This window comes from Pseudophryne corroboree, chromosome 1 (assembly GCF_028390025.1).
Source record: "Pseudophryne corroboree isolate aPseCor3 chromosome 1, aPseCor3.hap2, whole genome shotgun sequence".
Lineage (NCBI taxonomy): Eukaryota > Metazoa > Chordata > Amphibia > Anura > Myobatrachidae > Pseudophryne > Pseudophryne corroboree.
The window spans coordinates 226,582,168-226,601,313 of record NC_086444.1 but is presented as its reverse complement, the minus strand read 5'-3'; the positions used below and the strand labels follow the sequence as shown (position 1 = coordinate 226,601,313).

The following is a 19,146-nucleotide window of genomic DNA, read 5'->3' as shown; positions in this document are numbered from 1 at the left end:
AGTTTTGTTTTCATATATTAAAAAAGAACCTTTGCACAACAATGTAGTTACTTGTGCATCAAATTAAGTTTCCTTTATTTTTTGTATTTTAAAACTGGATGATGTTTTAGATCCTGCTTTACACTCGGTAAAGTCCCTTAATCTACTAATGACTGAACTAAAATGTTCTACGGCAGCAATAAGTTCAGCATTAGAGATGTGAAGAGGAAACCCTTATTTCCATAAACTGCTGCCAGGAAAAAATAATGATATGTGCAAGTTCAGATGGATTTTTCCTGTAGCAGCATGAATACGGAAAGGAATACTAAACACTATGGAGTGCCCGGCGCTGTGCACCAAGGCATGCAACGAGTCAGAGGAGGAAAATGCCCGCAGAGGAGAACATTTGTTTAAGCTTAAATAAACATTACAAGGGGAGAATCCTCTCTCTCTCTCTCTGAATGCCAGTGCAAATCCTTTTAGAAATGAAGTGCAACATTACAAAGCATGCTACTGGAACGGATCTCTGAAATAGCTATGTGAGCAGCAAAGATCGGCACCGCTCTACCATATTGCGCATTAGACCACAGGTCAGGTTTCAGCAGAATCTCCACGGAGAGCTCGCTGGGAGTAGGTTCTCAGGATTTAGCTTATACTGTACTGATTCTACGAGGTATTACATACATTGTACAGACAGAGTATTTTTATAGAATGTTATCTTTAGAAGACGTTTAAACAACATATATAGCATTTATTTGTGCAATCCAACAGCAGAAGAGATTACTTCCTAGCTGCCTATGGGAAATGTCCCGGACTGTATTGGTATGGCAGGCGACCGCTTTTATTTTTATTGTAAATATAAAATGAATACATTACAAATTAAACAAAAGAAAAATGGAGACTGCCCTGGCTATTCTGACTGGAGAAGTTTGGGTAATGCTTACAACTATAGAATTATTAAAGATTTATTACTTCTTGGACCAATTACATTAAACCATGAAATACAGTGATGAGCAACCCAATATACTTCAAGGGCACATTTGTGGCCTTCCACACTTCCATATGTATTACCCTTAATGTCAAGATTTGAAAAGATGACACAAAATTATTTCAACACCCCCACATCATGTATCAAATGTGCCCACATACCTTTCATTAGCTCCAAAATGTCCCTCAGAGCTCCAAGTTGCTCCAAAATATTCCAATATGAAGAGACCGCAACTTGCCAAAAAAAGGAGTGTTATGGTTGACTTACAATGGTTAACATTCTTTCAGCGAGGTCCATTAGGTTCCACAGGGTAACATCTGGGTGTAGACTGGATCTTGATCCAGAGGCACCAACAGGCTAAAGCTTTAGGCTGTCCAAGGCCCCCTCCTCTATAACCCCACCTCCAGGCACCGAGAGCTGTTTCGTTAACCAGTCCAATGCAGGAGCACGCAAGAGATAAGGCAGATGTTAAGTCACATAGAACCACATTCTCACGACAGGAGAAGGTACCAGCCGCTAATGCCATACAAACCCATAGACGCTAGGTGCATCAGGGTGGTCGCCTTGTGGAACCCAATGTACCACGCAGAAAGAGATTTACTATGGTAAGTCTACCATAAATCATCTTTTCTGCAGCGGGGTACACTGTGTTCCACAGGGAATACATTTGGGATGCCCTAAAGCAGTTCCTCATGGGAGGGCAAGCACTGTAGCGGGCAAAAGAACCCGGCATCCAAAGGAAGCATCCTGGGAGACGGAAGTATCAAAGGGCATAGAACCTAAAGACCACGTAGCCGCCTTGCACAATTGTTCAGCGGACGCACCACGGCGGGCAGCCCAAGAAGGTCTAACAGACCGAGTAGAATGGGCTTTGATAGCAGCAGGAGCTGGAAGACCAGCCTGTGCATATGCTTGTGCAATCACCATTCTAATCCATTTGGCCAATGTTTGCTTGCTCGCAGGCCAGCCACGTTTGTGAAAACCAAAAAGTACAAAAAGGGTATCGGACCTCCTGAGAGAGGCAGTCCTCTCCACGTAAACACAGGGAGCGCGTACCACATCCAAAGACCGTTTTTTGGAGGACAAACCAGAAGAGATAAAAGCCGGAATAAAAAATCTCTTGGTTAAGATGACACCACCTTAGGTATATACCTGGGACGAGATCTAAGAACCACGCGGTCACGGTGAAAAATCAGAAAGGGTGGACGACAAGACAAAGCCCCTAAGTCTGACACCCTCCTAGCAGAGGCAACAGCCAGCAGAAACACGACCTTAAGCATAAGATATTTAAGGTCCACAGACTCAAGAGGTTCAAATAGAGATTCTTGTAGGGCATTTAAGACAACAGAAAGATCCCATGGAGCCACAGGAGGGACATAGGGAGGCTGAATCAGTAAAACGCCTTGAGTGAAAGTATGTATGTCAGGTTTAGACACAATCTTCCTCTGAAACCACACCGACCAGGCAGAAATATGAACCTTGAAGAAGGCCAGACGATGGACTTGTTGCAGAAAAGACTGGAAGTTCTGAAATTGTATGCATCGTAATTCTTAGCAGCACACCAGGTGAAGAAAGAATTCCAGACCCTGTAATAAATCCGTGCAGAACCCGGTTTGCAGGTCTTTAGCATAGTATGGATAACCGCCTTGGAGAATCCTTTGGCCCTCAGGAGTTAAGCTTCAAGAGCCACACCATCAATGCCAGTCTGGCCATGTCCGGGTAGATACAAGGGCCCTGAACGAGGAGGTCTGGGCGTTGAGGAAGTAGAAGAGGACCTTTGATCGAAAGTCCCTGCAGGTCTGAGAACCAATGCCGTCTGGGCCACGCTGGAGCGACCAGAAGTAGTATTCCTCCTTCTTGCTTAAACTTCTGTAGTACCTTGGGCAGGAGTGACACTGGAGGGTTCCATGGAATTGCCAGTGCATCCATGAACGCTGCTTGAGGATCCCTTGTCCTTGATCCGAAGACCGGAACCTTGTGATTGTGTTGAGCCGTCATCAGGCCTACATCTGGTAGGCCCCACTTGTCCATTAGGAGTTGAAAGACTTCCGGATGAAGACTCCACTGCCCGGCGTGTACGTCATGACAACTGAGGAATCCGCTTCCCAGTTGAGGACTCCCAGATTTTTTTTTTCTTTCTCAATAAACAAAACCAATTCAGCAATATGGAAATGAAATCATATATTATATATATATATATATATATATATATATATATATATATATATATATATAAATCTTGAAAGGAGTGCACTCACCAGACGAATCACGTAATCAATCAGGATTTAATGTAGCATAGACATAATAATCACACCGACGTTTCGGTCCTTACTAGACCATTTTCAAGGAACCTTGAAAATGGTCTAGTAAGGACCGAAACGTCGGTGTGATTATTATGTCTATGCTACATTAAATCCTGATTGATTACGTGATTCGTCTGGTGAGTGCACTCCTTTCAAGATTTTATGCATTCATGGAGAAGGGATCTTTACTCTTGTCTCATGAACTTTGAGTGACACCCCAGCAAGTGTCTGGGATATGGAGAGTGCCAACATCCTGTGATTTATATATATATATATGTATATATATTTATTTTCAATAACTAATATAGGGTAACTATGTTCTATAGACCTTTATGTGGTAATACAAAGTAGAATTTTTTCTTTTAACAGAAACTACATTAACCAAAATACATTGAGACTACTTCCTACTGGGACTCCGTCCGGCCACACAGCCCTATCTATACACCTCTATGGGACTTCCGTTTTCTAAGGAAACTACAATACCCAAGATGCCTAGTGGCCTGTTCCTGTCCTGGCCGAATCCTGGTATTTGTTGCTGTTTACAGCCTCCTGTGAGTCTCCCACCCTCTATGAAAACTACATTTCCCATGATGCCTGGAGGCCACTTCCGGTCGCGGCTCTAATAGACGAAATAATGTTTATTTTAACTTCTCCCACCCTCTATGAAAACTACATTTCCCATGATGCCTGGAGGCCACTTCCGGTCGCGGCTCTAATAGACGAAATAATGTTTATTTTAACTTCTCTATGTAAAAGAGAAGATTCAGCACATATTAGGAACTTCTAGATATTTATTGTATCACCTTTTTACCCTTGTAAAGCACTATTTACCCCCACGGACCCGCACTTCCGGTTAATTCCGAAACCGGAAGTGACGTGATGTCAGGACACTTGTGGACTTGCTATAAATATTGAAAACTTTGGAATGATCACCAGCCTTGATAGAGAGAATTAACTCGAAACGCGTTAGCTGGAAAGAGTTTTTGCCTGCTTGGATTGTTTCCTGCACGATGGAGGAGGAGGCACGATATTCTTAAAAAATATTTTTTTCATTCAGTTCATTTGGTACTGGGCCAAGTGTGACTTGGTGTTGGAGTTGTACATTTCCCTCTTTCTGGCGGCTTTCTTTCCTCGCGGCAAACGCTATATTTTTATATTTATGTTAATTTGTTTTTATCCAATAAATCCCCCTGTTTCAAATATGGGTGTTCTATCATGCATGCTGATTGGATAAAGATACCTTTATACGCAGATGGAGGACACATTAACCAGTGAGCACCGGTACGCAGCCCAGCTTAAAGATACCTTGATGAGTGTACATTGACATTCTTTATTGTAAGTTAGGTACGCCTAAAGCTCTAGCAGCAACGCTATTAAAAGAAACCTTTGTATTTTTAAACCTCACTCATTTTATGTAAGTGAGGTACGATTATTGCTGTGGAAGGATTTTGCTTCCTTTATTGGATTTACTATCAGAAGTGTGCAATTAATATTTGAAACCTTTAAGAGATTTTGACTCAAAAACGTTGTTATTTTTATGTTTTTTATACCATATATACATGATCCCATTCATCTTGAGGAAAATATCTTCATTTTGGCGACCAGAAATCCATCAGACAAACCACTTAGGATAAGTATTATTTTATTGTTTACTTTTCACCACACAGATCCACTCAAATCAATAAATTTTTTTAGCTGAATCATCAGCTACTAAGGGTTTTTTTTTTCCCATTCCAGCGCCAACTCTGCACCCCTTTACCTTCTTCTTTAACTTGTTCAGTTTTGGATTTTTTGGGGATTAATCCAGTGGTGCTAGGGAGAGGCAGCAGGAAGCCCACATTCCAAGGAGCGCCCCTATAGATTCTACCAAACTCTTTTCTGTCCAAAATTGCTGGCAGACTGCGTTCCACCCAACAAAGGATTTTTGACAATTCCATCATTGCTATGCGGCTTTGAGTGCCGCCTTGATGATTTATGTATGCCACCATGGTGGCGTTGTCTGATTGTACTTGAACAGGCCTGTCCTGTATCAGAGGCAGGACAAGAGTCAAAGTGTTGAACACTGCCCGCCTGCCAGAATGTTTATTGGGAGGAGAGATTCCTCCCTAGTCCACCGACCCTGGAGAGTGTGTTGCTCTAGCACCGCACCCCAACCCCGCAGACTGGCGTCTGTAGTCAGTAGAACCCAGTTGGGAATCCAGAAGGGACGGCCCCTGCTCAACTGTTGTTCTTGTAGCCACCAGCTCAGTGACCGACGAACCTCTAGAGTCAAGGAGATCATTTGAGACCTGATCCGATGAGGCAGGCCGTCCCACTTGTAAAGGATTAACCTCTGCAGAGGGCGGGAATGAAATTGAGCGTACTCTACCATGTCGAAAGCCAACACCATGAGGCCTAGTACTTGCATCGCTGAGTGTATCAACACTCTTGGGCGAGAAAGGAAGTATATGATCCTGTCCTGACGTTACAGGACTTTCTCTGAAGACAAGAACAGTCTTTGGCTGTGTGTGTCCAGCAGTGCCCCCAGATGCACCATGCTCCGAGCAGGGACCAGCAAGGACTTTTCCCAGTTTATGAGCCACCCGTGGGCTTGTAGGAATTGGACCGTCAGTTCCAGATGACGGAGGAGAACATCTTGGGAGTTCGCCAGGATCAGCAAGTTGTCCACATATGGCAAGATACCGATTCCCTGACGGCGGAGAAGGGTCGTCATCACGGCCATGACCTTGGTGAAGATCCGAGGGGCCGTGGCTAGTCCAAATGGCAAAGCCTGGAATTGATAATGTAGGTTGCCAATAGCAAACCACAGATATTGCTGATGTGATATGGCAATAGGTATATGCAGGTAAGCATCCTGTATGTCCAGGGATACCATAATGTCTTCGGGTTACATGGCCACTACAATAGAGCGCAGAGTTTCCATACATAATTTGGACACTCTCAGAAATTTGTTCAATGATTTGATGTTGAGTATAGGCCAGAAGGACCCATTGGGTTTCGGGACTAGAAACAGGGTCGAATAGTATCCCCTGCCTCTATGGGACAGAGGTACCGGCATTACCACTCCTGTGTCCAGGAGGGATCGCACAACCAGGTGTAGAGCTTGCGCTTTCAACGGATCTGAAGGAATAACAGTCGTGCAGAACTGGTGAGGATGATGTCTCTTGAAAGAGACAGTGTACCCGTAAGAGACAAATTCCCGCACCCAGGAGTCTGAAGTGGTCCTTAACCAGACCTGGGCGAATTGCAGAAGCCAGCCTCCCACCCTGGGATTCCCCAGGGGGAGGCCCGGCCAGTCATGCAGCAGGCTTGTCTTGTTTGGAAGCAGGCTGACGGGCAGCCCAGGATTGTTTAGGTTTAGGCTTAGTGGTTTTGGAAGCACGAGCCTGTCTTGGGTATGCCTGACCCTTTGGTTTCCCTGGAGGTCGAAAGGAATGAAAAGTGGTACTCTGTCTTCGGTGCAGAAGGATTAGTACTTAGGAGAAACGCAGTCTTAGCAGTCGCCAAGTCAGTCACAATCTTTTTCAGATCTTCCCCAAATAGGATGTCTCCCTTAAAGAGGAACACCTCCAAGGTCTTTTTGGAGTCCAGGTCCACCTTCCAGGACCTCAACCACATAATTCGGTGAGGCAGAATAAACGTAGTGGCCGCCTTGGCCGCCAGTACACCTCCTTCACAGGACGCCTCCTGAACATAGTGGGAGGCGGTTGTAATATGAGACCGATATTGGCTGGCGGTGTCAGAAATATCCTGAGGCAGCTCTTCCTCTAATGCCTGAACCCATGCTTAAATTCCTTTTGCGGCCCAGGAGGCTGCTATAGTGGGTCTATGTACAGCACCTGTAAGGGAGTAAACAGACTTCAGGCATCACTCCACACGCTTATCCGTCGGTTCCTTCAGTGAGGTGACAGTGGTGACAGGCAGATTAGAGGACACCACAAGACAGGTGAAATGAGAGTCCACCAGCGGTGGATTTTCCCACTTGTTACTCAACTCCGCAGGGATAGGATAACGAGCTAGCATCTTAGACCGTGAGAATTTCTTTCCTGGAGAAGACCAAGGTTCCTGACGTATGTTGATTAAATGGTCAGAATGTGGTAAGACTACTTTAGCAACCTTCTGACGTTTGAACTTATCAGTTAGACGCAGTAGTGGGATCTACCTCATCATCAATTTGTAGAATCAGCTTAATATAGCCTCCACTAGGTCAGGAACATCAACTTGAGTTGGAGGTTCCTCGTCAGACGCAACCGTATCAGTGTCAAATGGATCAGTATATTCCCCATCCTCATCAGAATTATCTGAAATATTAGTGGATTGTGAGGAGGAAACGGCCCACTTATTGTCCCTGTAGGGGTCGAGGGGTCATCTATGTGGCTGCAATGGCACAGGAGGTCCCAAAGGGGGCGTAAGATGTGTCACAAGCGTATTCAGCATACTTGAGAACGCTGCCCAAGGTGGCTCCTGATTGGCTACAGGGGCTGCGGGCTGACTGGGAGATGTATGGCACCCAGTACACAAACTATCAGTTAAAACTTCCCCCTAAGGTAAATCCTTGGCGCAAGCACTGCATGATGGAGGAGTGCCCGCGGTTTTCCCGCCCTTTGTGGCAGACATTATAGTGAATGTAGCCATAGAGCGTAACAGTACAACATAGCAGACAAATACAATCCCTGCAAAACACTCCCTTATTTATGTGACCGTAAATACAGAACAAAAACAGAGAATAAATGTGGTATGAAGTGACTGAAGAGCGCAGTAAAATACACTTAACAGTATATACTGCGCCGCACCATATATTTGACCCTGACGCACCTAGCCCCAAAGGGTACAGAATACAGTGATAGCTATAGCTGTGATCAGGACACCCCTGATGAAGTCATAAATGACAAAACGCGCTGGGTAATATAGTATTTGGATCCTTAAAGGAAAGGAAAAATTTGTCTATACAGAAAAAACTCAATTGTATTAATGTACCTACTATTGTCTTACTGCAATAGGTTTTAGTAATGAATATTTTAAAGAAGAATTTTTAAATAAATGTATGTATACCTTGGAAAAGAAAAAGACTGATGCCATTTTACTTTTAATGTCTATTAGGTTGGCATAAGAGGTTTATTATTCTATATATAACTAGCATACATTATAAAGGTTATCAGTCTATAAGTATTAGGCACACCCCAAAGAAACAACCATTTCCACATTCTTGCAAAAGGTCATTTCAGGTAGAGCACCAATCTTTGGAGTTGCTGCCGATTATTGTTAAAAAATGAAAGTACACAAAAACTATTTAGATACAAAAACTGTTGCTATAATCAAAATTACTAAGTTCAAATGCGCAATAATAGTTAAAAATGTGTGTGTATATATATATATATATATATATATATATATATATACACACATACACACACACACAGGTTGAGTATCCCATATCCAAATATTCCGAAATACGAAATATTATGAAATATGGACTTTTTGGAGTGAGAGTGAGATAGTGAAACCTTTGTTTTTTGATGTCTCAATGTACACAAACTTTGTTTAATACACAAAGTTATTAAAAATATTGTATTAAATAACCTTCAGGCTGTGTGTATAAGGTGTATATGAAACATAAATGAAATGTGTGAATGTACACACACTTTGTTTAATGCACAAAGTTATAAAAAATATTGGCTAAAATTTCCTTCAGGCTGTGTGTACAAGGTGTATATGAAACATAAATGCCTTCTGTGCTTAGATTTAGGTCCCATCACCATGATATCTCATTATGGTATGCAATTATTCCAAAATACGGAAAAACCAGATATCCAAAATACCTCTGGTCCCAAGCAATTTGGATAAGGGATACTCAACCTGTATATATATATATATATATATATATATATATATATATGTATATATATATATATATATATATATATGTATATATATATATATATATATATATATATATATATATATATGTATATATATATATATATATATATATATATATATATATATATATATATAAATATATATATATATATATATATATATATATATATATATATATATTTTTTTTTTTCCCCCGGCATCCCTGCACATACTTATCGGTCGGTTCTTTCAGTGAAGTGACAGTGGTGATGAGCAGAGTGGACGACACCACGAGGCGGGTGACATAAGAATCCACCGGTGGTGGAATCTCCCATTTGTTACACAACTCTGCAGGGAGAGGATAGCGAGCCAAGGCCCGTTTATGCAGAGGAAATTTCTTTCCTGGATAAGACCAGGGTTTCCACCTGATGTCCATGGTCAGAATTGGGTATAACAGTTTTAACCACCTTCTGCTGTTTAAACTTATCAGTTTTCTTTGCCACAGTAGTGGAATCCAAATTATTACTGATTTGTAGGAAATGCTTAAGAGCAACCACTAAGGCAGGGACATCAATCTACAAGAGAGAATCCTCATCAGTAATACAGGATTCACTGTCTGACAGGACCTTATGCTCCCCCCCCCTCTTCTGATGAAACATCAGAGAGGATTGTGGATTTTGAGGAGGAAGCAGGGACACAGGAGTGACCTGGGGCCAATTTTTATCTTGCAAATGACTGATTATTTTGCAGCTAGTCAGACAGATTTATTTATTTTTTTAATCATGGGGACATTTTGAGACTGTATTTACACAGGTGGTCCCATAGGGGGCCCTAGGCGTTCCACCAGAGTACCCATTAGGTTGGTGAATGCAGCCCAGGTATGCTACTGTGTCAATTTTTGGAGCATGCTCTGCATGATGCAGGAGCTTCCACTGATTTACTCCCCTTTCTTTTAGACATTACAGATGGAGCCTCGATCATTTCACCTGATCGAGGCGCAGGCGTGCACTCCCGGCGTGACTAGGCGATCCGTTGGCCTAGTCACGCCAGGAGTGCACAGAGACGCTCCCATTCAGAGCGTCTCTGTTCAGGCGTGCGAATGGAGAGACTTTCCATTCAAGTGAATGGGGCGCATGCGCCCTTCCAGCTGGAGATGCTCACAGTAATTAGGTGCGCCCAGGCAGGCGCGCCTAGTCACAGAATGAGCCTGAATAACGGAGGCTCCATCTGTATGTGAGAATGTAACAGAGCGACTTAGTACGATAAAGTCAGACAAAAGTACAATACCTGCAAATAAATCCAGTATTATGTGACTGAGAGCCCATTTCAGAGTTGATCGCAGCAGCAAATTTGTTAGCAGTTGGGTAAAACCATGTGCATTGCAGGGGGGGCAGATATAGCATTTGCAGAGAGAGTTAGATTTGGACGGGGTGTGTTCAAACTGAAATCGAAATTGCAGTGTAAAAATAAAGCAGCCACTATTTACCCTGCACAGAAACAATATAACCCACCCAAATCTAACTCTCTCTGCAAATGTTATATCTGCCACACCTGCAGTGCACATGGTTTTGCACAACTGCTAACAAACTTGCTGCTGTGATCAACTCTGAATTACCCCCTGAGTACATAGTAGAATATACATATTGGATAAATACTGTTTAGTACTATATTATGAGACCCAGACGAACCTAGCCCATAGGGTACAGAGCATATATATATATATATATATATATATATATATATATATATATATATATATATATCTATATATATATCTATATGTATCTCTCTCATATATATATATAATAAGAATTTACTTACCGATAATTCTATTTCTCGTAGTCCGTAGTGGATGCTGGGGACTCCGTCAGGACCATGGGGAATAGCGGGCTCCGCAGGAGACAGGGCACATCTAAAAAAGCTTTTAGGTCACATGGTGTGTACTGGCTCCTCCCCCTATGACCCTCCTCCAAGCCTCAGTTAGGTACTGTGCCCGGACGAGCGTACACAATAAGGAAGGATCTTGAATCCCGGGTAAGACTCATACCAGCCACACCAATCACACCGTACAACTTGTGATCTGAACCCAGTTAACAGTATGATAACAAAACGAAGTAGCCTCCGAAAAGATGGCTCACAACAATAGTAATAACCCGATTTTTGTAACAATAACTATGTACAAGCATTGCAGACAATCCGCACTTGGGATGGGCGCCCAGCATCCACTACGGACTACGAGAAATAGAATTATCGGTAAGTAAATTCTTATTTTCTCTAACGTCCTAGTGGATGCTGGGGACTCCGTCAGGACCATGGGGATTATACCAAAGCTCCCAAACGGGCGGGAGAGTGCGGATGACTCTGCAGCACCGAATGAGAGAACTCCAGGTCCTCCTTAGCCAGAGTATCAAAATTTGTAAAATTTTACAAACGTGTTCTCCCCTGACCACGTAGCTGCTCGGCAAAGTTGTAATGCCGAGACTCCTCGGGCAGCCGCCCAGGATGAGCCCACCTTCCTTGTGGAATGGGCATCTACATATTTCGTCTGTGGCAGGCCTGCCACAGAATGTGCAAGCTGAATTGTACTACAAATCCAGCGTGCAATAGACTGCTTAGAAGCATGAGCACCCAGCTTGTTGGGTGTATACAGTATAAACAGCAAGTCAGACTTTCTGACTCCAGCCGTCCTAACTATATATATATATATATATATATATATATATATTTTTTAGGGCCCTGACCACGTCTAGTAACTTGGAGTCCTCCAAGTCCCTAGTAGCCGCAGGCACCACAAGAGGTTGTTTCAGGTGAAAACGCTGACACCCCTTTATGAAGAAACTGGAGACGAGTCCCAGTTCTGTCCTGTTCAAATGGAAAATTTTAATATGGGCTTTTGTAAGACAAAGCCGCCCATTCTGACAATCGCCTGGCCGAGGCCAGGGCTAACAACATGGTCACTTCCCATGTGAGATATTTGTCAACAGCATGGTCACTTTCCATGTGAGATATTTCAAATCCACAGATTTGAGCGGTTCAAACCAATATGATTTTAAGAAATCCCAACACTATGTTGAGATCTCACGGTGCCCCTAGGGGCACAAAAAAGCTGTATATGCAATACATCCTTTACAATCTGGACTTCAGGAACTGAAGTCAATTCTTTCTGGAAGAAAATCTACAGGGCCGAAATTTAAATGTTAATGAACCCCAATTTGTGGTCCAAAACACTCCTGTTTTCAGGAAGTGTAGAAATCGACCTAGTTGAATTTCCGTCGTGGAGCCTTCCTGGCCTCACCCACGCAACATATTTTCACCACATGTGGTGATGACGTTGTGCGGTCACCTCCTTCCTGGCTTTGACCAGGGTAGGTATGACCTCTTATGGAATGCCTTTTCCCCTCAGGATCCGGCATTCAACCGCCATGCCGTCAAACGCAGCCGCGGTAAGTCTTGGAATAGACATGGTACTTGCTGAATCAAGTCCCTTCTTAGCTCCCCAGGCCCTTAGTCCTCTGTGAGCATTTCTTGAAGTTCCGGGTACCAAGTCCCTCTTGGCCAATCCGGAGCCACTAGTATAGTTCATACTCCTCTATGTCTTATAATTCTCAATACCCTGGTTATGAGAAACAGAGGAGGGAACACATACACAGACTGGTACACCCACGGTGTTACCAGAACATCCACAGCTATCGCCTGAAGGTCTCATGACCTGGCGGAATACCTGTCCCGTTTTTTGTTCGGGCGGGACGCCATCATGTCCACCTTTGGTCTTTGCCAACGGTCCACAATCATGTTGAAAAACTTCCCTATGAAGTTTCCACTCTCCCGGGTGGAGGTCATGCCTGCTGAGGAAGTCTGCTTCCCAGTCGTCCACTCCCGGAAAGAACACTGCTGACAGTGCTATCACATGATTTTCCGCCTAGCGAAAAATCCTTGCAGTTTTCACTGCCCTCCTGCTTCTTGTGCCGCCCTTCTGTTTACGTGGGCGACTGCCGTGATGTTATCCCACTGGATCAATACCGGCTGACCTTGAAGCAGAGGTCTAGCTAAGTTTAGAGCATTATAAAATTGCTCTAAGCTTATTTATGCGGAGAGAATTCTCCAGACTTAATCACACTTCCCTGGAAATTTTTTCCCTGTGTGACTGTTCCCCAGCCTCTCAGGCTGGCCTCCGTGGTCACCGGCATCCAATCCTGAATGCCGAATCTGCGGCCCTCTAGAAGATGAGCACTCTGTAATCACCACAGGAGAGACACCCTTTTCCTTGGATATAGGGTTATCCGCTGATGCATCTGAGGATGCGGATCCGGACCATTTGTCCAGCAGATCCCACTGAAGAGTTCTTGCGGGAAATCTGCCGAATGGAATTGCTTCGTAATAAGCCACCATTTTTACCAGGACTCTTGTGCAATGATGCACTGACACTTTTCCTGGTTTTAGGAGGATCCCGATTAGCTCGGATAACTCCCTGGTTTTCTCCACTGGGAGAAACACGTTTTTCTGGACTGTGTCCAGAATCTTCCCTAGGAACAGTAGACGTGTCGTCGGAAAAAGCTGCGATTTTGGAATATTTAGAATCCACTCGTGCTGTCGTAGAACTACTTAAGATAGTGCTACTCCGACCTCCAACTGTTCTCTGGACCTTGCCCTTATCAGGAAAGCGTCCATGTTTCTTTTAAGAAAAATCATCATTCCGGCCATTACCTTGGTAAAGACCCGGGGCGCCGTGGACAATCCAAACGGCAGCGTCTGAACTGATAGTGACAGTTCTGTACCAGGAACCTGAAGTACCCTTGGTGAGAAGGGCAAATTTGGACCTGTAGGTAAACGTCCCTGATATCCAGTGACATCATATCGTCCCCTTCTTCCTGGTTCGCTATCACTGCTCCGAGTGACTCCATCTTGATTTGAACGCTTGTATGTAAGTGTTCAAATATTTCAGATCTCACCGAGCCGGTTGGCTTCAGTACCACAATATAGTGTGGAATACTACCCCCTTCCTTGTTGTAAGAAGGGTACTTTGATTATCACCTGCTGGGATTACAGCCTGTGAATTGTGTGAGGGGGAGACGTCTCGAATTTCCAATGTACACCTGGGATATTACATGTAGGATCCCGGAGTTCCCTTGCGAGTGTTGCTGAAACTCTTGAGATGACCCCCTACCGCACCTGAGTCCGCTTGTACGGCCCCAGCGTTATGCTGCGGACTTGGCAGAAGCCGTGAGGAGCTTCTGTTCCTGGGAATGAGCTGCTTGCTGCAGTCTCCTTCCCTTTCCTCTCCCCCTGGGCAGATATGACTGGCCTTCGCCCGCCTGCCCGTATGGGGACGAAAGGACTGAGACTGAAAAGACTGTGTCCTTTTCTGCCAATATGTGACTCGGGGTAACAAAAGGTGGATTTTTCAGCTGTTGCCATGGCCACCAGGTCCAATGGACCGCCCCTTTATACGGCAATACTTCCATATGCCGTCTGGAATCTGCCTCACCTGACCACTGTCGTGTCTTCGTCTGGCAGATATGTACATCACATTTACTCTTGATGCCAGAATGCAAATATGCCTCTGCGCATCACACATATATAGAAATGCATCCTTAAAATGCTCTATAGACAATAAAATCCTGTCCCTGTCAAGGGTATCAAAATTTTCAGTCAGGAAATCCGACCAAGCCCCCTCAGCGCTGCACATCCAGGCTGAGGCGATTGCTGGTCGTAGTATAACACCAGTATGTGTGTATATACTATTATGATATTTTCCAGCTTCCTATCAGCTGGCTCCTTGAGGGCGGCCGTATCTGGAAACGGTAACGCCATGTTTTTTATAAGCGTGTGAGCGCCTTGTCCACCCTAAGGTGTGTTTTCCAACTCGCCCTTACTACTGGCGGGAAAAAGGGTATACCGCCCATAACTTTCTGTCGGAGGAACCCCACGTATCATCACACACTTCATTTAATTTATCTGATTCAGGCAAAACTACAAGTAGTTTATTCCCACCCTACAAAATACCCTTATTTGTGGTACTTGTGGTATCAGAAATACGTAACACCTCCTTCATTGCCCTTAACATGTAACTTGTGGCCCTAAAGGAAAAATACGTTTGTTTCTTCACCGTCGACACTGGGGTCAGTGTCCGTGTCAGTGTCTGTCGACCGACTGAGGTAAATGGGCGTTTTTACAAGCCCCTGACGGTGTCTGAGACGCCTGGACCGATACTAATTTGTCCGCCGGCTGTCTCATGTCGTCAACCGGCTTGCAGCGTGTTGACATTATCACGTAATTCCATAAGTTAGCCATCCATTCTGGTGTCGACTCCCTAGAGAGTGACATCACCATTACAGGCAATTTTCTCCGTCTCCTCACCAACATTTTCCTCATACATGTCGACACACACGTACCGACCTACAGCACACACATACAGGGAATGCTCTGATAGAGGACAGGACCCACTAGCCCTTTGGGGAGACAGAGGGAGAGTTTGCCAGCACACACCAAAAGCGCCATAATGTATATAACAACCCTAGAAGGTGTTGTTTCTATATATGGGCTCTTAATATATAATTATATCGCCAATTTATGCCCCCCTTCTCTTTAACCCTGTTTCTGTAGTGCAGGGGAGAGTGGGAGCCTTCCTCACCAGCGGAGCTGGTCAGGAAAATGGCGCTGAGTGCTGAGGAGAATAAGCTCCGCCCCTTTCACGGCGGGCTTTTCTCCCGGTTATTAGGAAAACTGGCCTGGGTTAAATACATACATATAGCCTTAATGGCTATATGTGATGTATTTATTTGCCTCTAAGGTAATCTATATTGCTGCCCAGGGCGCCCCCAGCAGCGCCCTGCACCCTCCGTGACCGAGATCAGTGAGCCGTGTAGCAACAATGGCGCACAGCTGCAGTGCTGTGCGCTACCTTCATGAAGACTGAGGAGTCTTCTGCCGCCTGTTTCCGGACCTCCGTTCTGCCGTTCTTCAGCGTCTGTAAGGGGGATCGGCGGCGCGGCTCCGGGACGAACCCCAGGCTGACCTGTGTTCCGACTCCCTCTGGAGCTCAGTGTCCAGTAGCCTAAAACTTCAATCCTCCTGCACGCAGGTGAGTTGCAAGTCTCTCCCCTAAGTCCCTCGTTGCAGTGATCCTGTCGCCAGCAGGAATCACTGATTAGAAACCTAAAAAAAAACTTTTCTAAACAGCTCTTTAAGAGAGCCACCTAGATTGCACCCTCTCGGACGGGCACAAAAACCTAACTGAGGCTTGGAGGAGGGTCATAGGGGGAGGAGCCAGTACACACCATGTGACCTAAAAGCTTTTTTAGATGTGCCCTGTCTCCTGCGGAGCCCGCTATTCCCCATGGTCCTGACGGAGTCCCCAGCATCCACTAGGACGTTAGAGAAAGATAGATATATATATATATATATATATATATCTATCAACTGCGGTCCGTGACCGGAGGATATATCAGAATACTCGTCCATTATATTCTGTTAACAGTACACTTTTTCTCAACTAAGGCTGTCTGTGTCAAGACATGTAGGATACTCAAGTGAATGTAAAGTCATGGCTCTGTATACAGGCGGCTTTACATGGGAGAGTTTGCCCTGCAATCCCAGAGACCAGCTGCTGCTGCTTATGCTGTAAGATGGTACCCAGTGTCTCTGTGAGGGAATGAGGGAGAGTGTGAGGCAGCTCTAGGATGGGAAATCTGCAAGGAGATGGCGCCCTGGGCTGGAGTAGGGGCTACAGGTCAAGCGCCGGCTCCCCTATGCTGGATTTCCACCACAGGTACTAGAGTCTTATTAAATGGGGTGTTCGTACACTTGACCTGTACTCAGACACCCTGGTGGTCTTGTGGGGTCCCTACTCACTGACAGTGTCCACGCTAGCGCCACGACCCGTCTCCCTAGGTCGCAGATAGAATGCAATTTAATGGCGGGTCTCATCTCGGGGCCATCTTACCTCCCCCCCGTAGCAGCCACGTGAACCAGGAAAGCAGTCTGCGATTCTGTGCCTAAGCCAGGACGTCTCCGCCACAAGTACCCAGGAACAGAGCCACAGGAGTATGCGACGCCGCTTGGGAGGTGATGGAGCTGCGGCGCTGAAGTGTCACCCTGACATACAGGGCTGACAGCCCAGAGAAGAATCTTCTTAAAAAAAGCTTTTTCAGGGCTGCCCAGTGCAGCCCTCCTGTTAGATGACCTGCTGTTGCAGGCACGAACTTGAAACTGAGCTCTCAGTGCCTGGAGGCAGGGTTATAGAGGAGGCCCCAATGCATCCTGGGACAACCTAAAGCTTTAGCCTATTAGTGCCTCTGGATCAAGATCATCCTGATGTTTCCCTGTGGAAACCAATATACCCTGCTGCAGAAATACCTGATACGCACTAATACACCTGCAAGTTCTCAGATCTCATATGTATGCCAATACTCCCCAACACGACCACACAATGACCATAATGCCCCCACAGGTCTAAAAATGAACATTCTGCAAGAGCCCAGAAAGAAAGGGGAGAAAGCTTGTGTTGTAGAATGAACTGCTTTCCTCCTCCAGTAGGCTGTGGGGTCTATGCAATTAGGTACGTTTTTGTCGCCTAAGCTATTTTTAGGGTGAATGGGGATTCGCCCTATTTAATAGCAGGGAAAAATTCAGCAGGAGCGAAAAACATGTGGATCAGTGAATCCACGTTTTCTTACCTGCGCTGGCGAAAGAGCGGACCATTTTCGCCAATGCCTTTTCACAAAAAAAAGGTGAAAAAGGCATTGCTGAAAATTTCCCTAAAAATAAGAATTTACTCACCGGTAATTCTATTTCTCGTAGTCCGTAGTGGATGCTGGGGACTCCGTAAGGACCATGGGGAATAGACGGGCTCCGCAGGAGACTGGGCACACTATAAGAAAGATTTGGTACTACCTGGTGTGCACTGGCTCCTCCCTCTATGCCCCTCCTCCAGACCTCAGTTAGGATACTGTGCCCGGAAGAGCTGATACAATAAGGAAGGATTTTGAATCCCGGGTAAGACTCATACCAGCCACACCAATCACACCGTATAACTCGTGATATTAAACCCAGTTAACAGTATGAAATATAACTGAGCCTCTCAACAGATGGCTCAACAATAACCCTTTAGTTAGGCAATAACTATATACAAGTATTGCAGACAATCCGCACTTGGGATGGGCGCCCAGCATCCACTACGGACTACGAGAAATAGAATTACCGGTGAGTAAATTCTTATTTTCTCTGACGTCCTAGTGGATGCTGGGGACTCCGTAAGGACCATGGGGATTATACCAAAGCTCCCAAACGGGCGGGAGAGTGCGGATGACTCTGCAGCACCGAATGAGAGAACTCAAGGTCCTCCTCAGCCAGGGTATCAAATTTGTAGAATTTAGCAAACGTGTTTGCCCCTGACCAAGTTGCAGCTCGGCAAAGTTGTAAAACCGAGACCACTCGGGCAGCCGCCCAAGATGAGCCAACCTTCCTCGTGGAATGGGCTTTCACTGATTTAGGATGCGGCAATCCAGCCGCAGAGTGCGCCAGCTCAATTGTGCTACAAATCCAGCGAGCAATAGTCTGCTTTGAAGCAGGAGCACCTATTTTGTTGGGTTCATACAGGATAAAAAGCGAGTCAGTTTTCCTGACTCCAGCCATCCTGGAAACATAAATTTTCAAGGCCCTGACTACGTCCAGTAACTTGGAATCCTCCAAGTCCCTAGTAGCCGCAGGCACCACAATAGGTTGGTTCAAGTGAAAAGCTGATACCACCTTAGGGAGAAACTGGGGACGAGTTCTCAATTCTGCCCTATCCATATGGAAAATCAGATAAGGGCTTTTACATGATGTTGCCTTATAGGTAATTGTCCGCACTCAATATAATATTAGGGCAATGGATGTTGTCTGAATCAAAATATAATTCATTATAAATAGGCGATGTAACCATAGTGAACATGCATAGGAAGTATCGATCTAGTTAGATGGTATATATGTGTATGCTTTTGTGTGTATAGGCATAGTAGGGAATAATGTAATGCAATG

The 19,146-nt window shown here is 44.9% G+C and overlaps 1 protein-coding gene across 1 annotated transcript in view; it reads right to left on the bottom strand.

Annotated features, from left to right (window-relative positions):
• MAN2A1 (mannosidase alpha class 2A member 1) overlaps positions 1-19,146 on the bottom strand; it is a 309,002-nt gene that overhangs the window by 35,615 nt on the left and 254,241 nt on the right. The gene's annotated exons all lie outside the window — the stretch shown is intronic.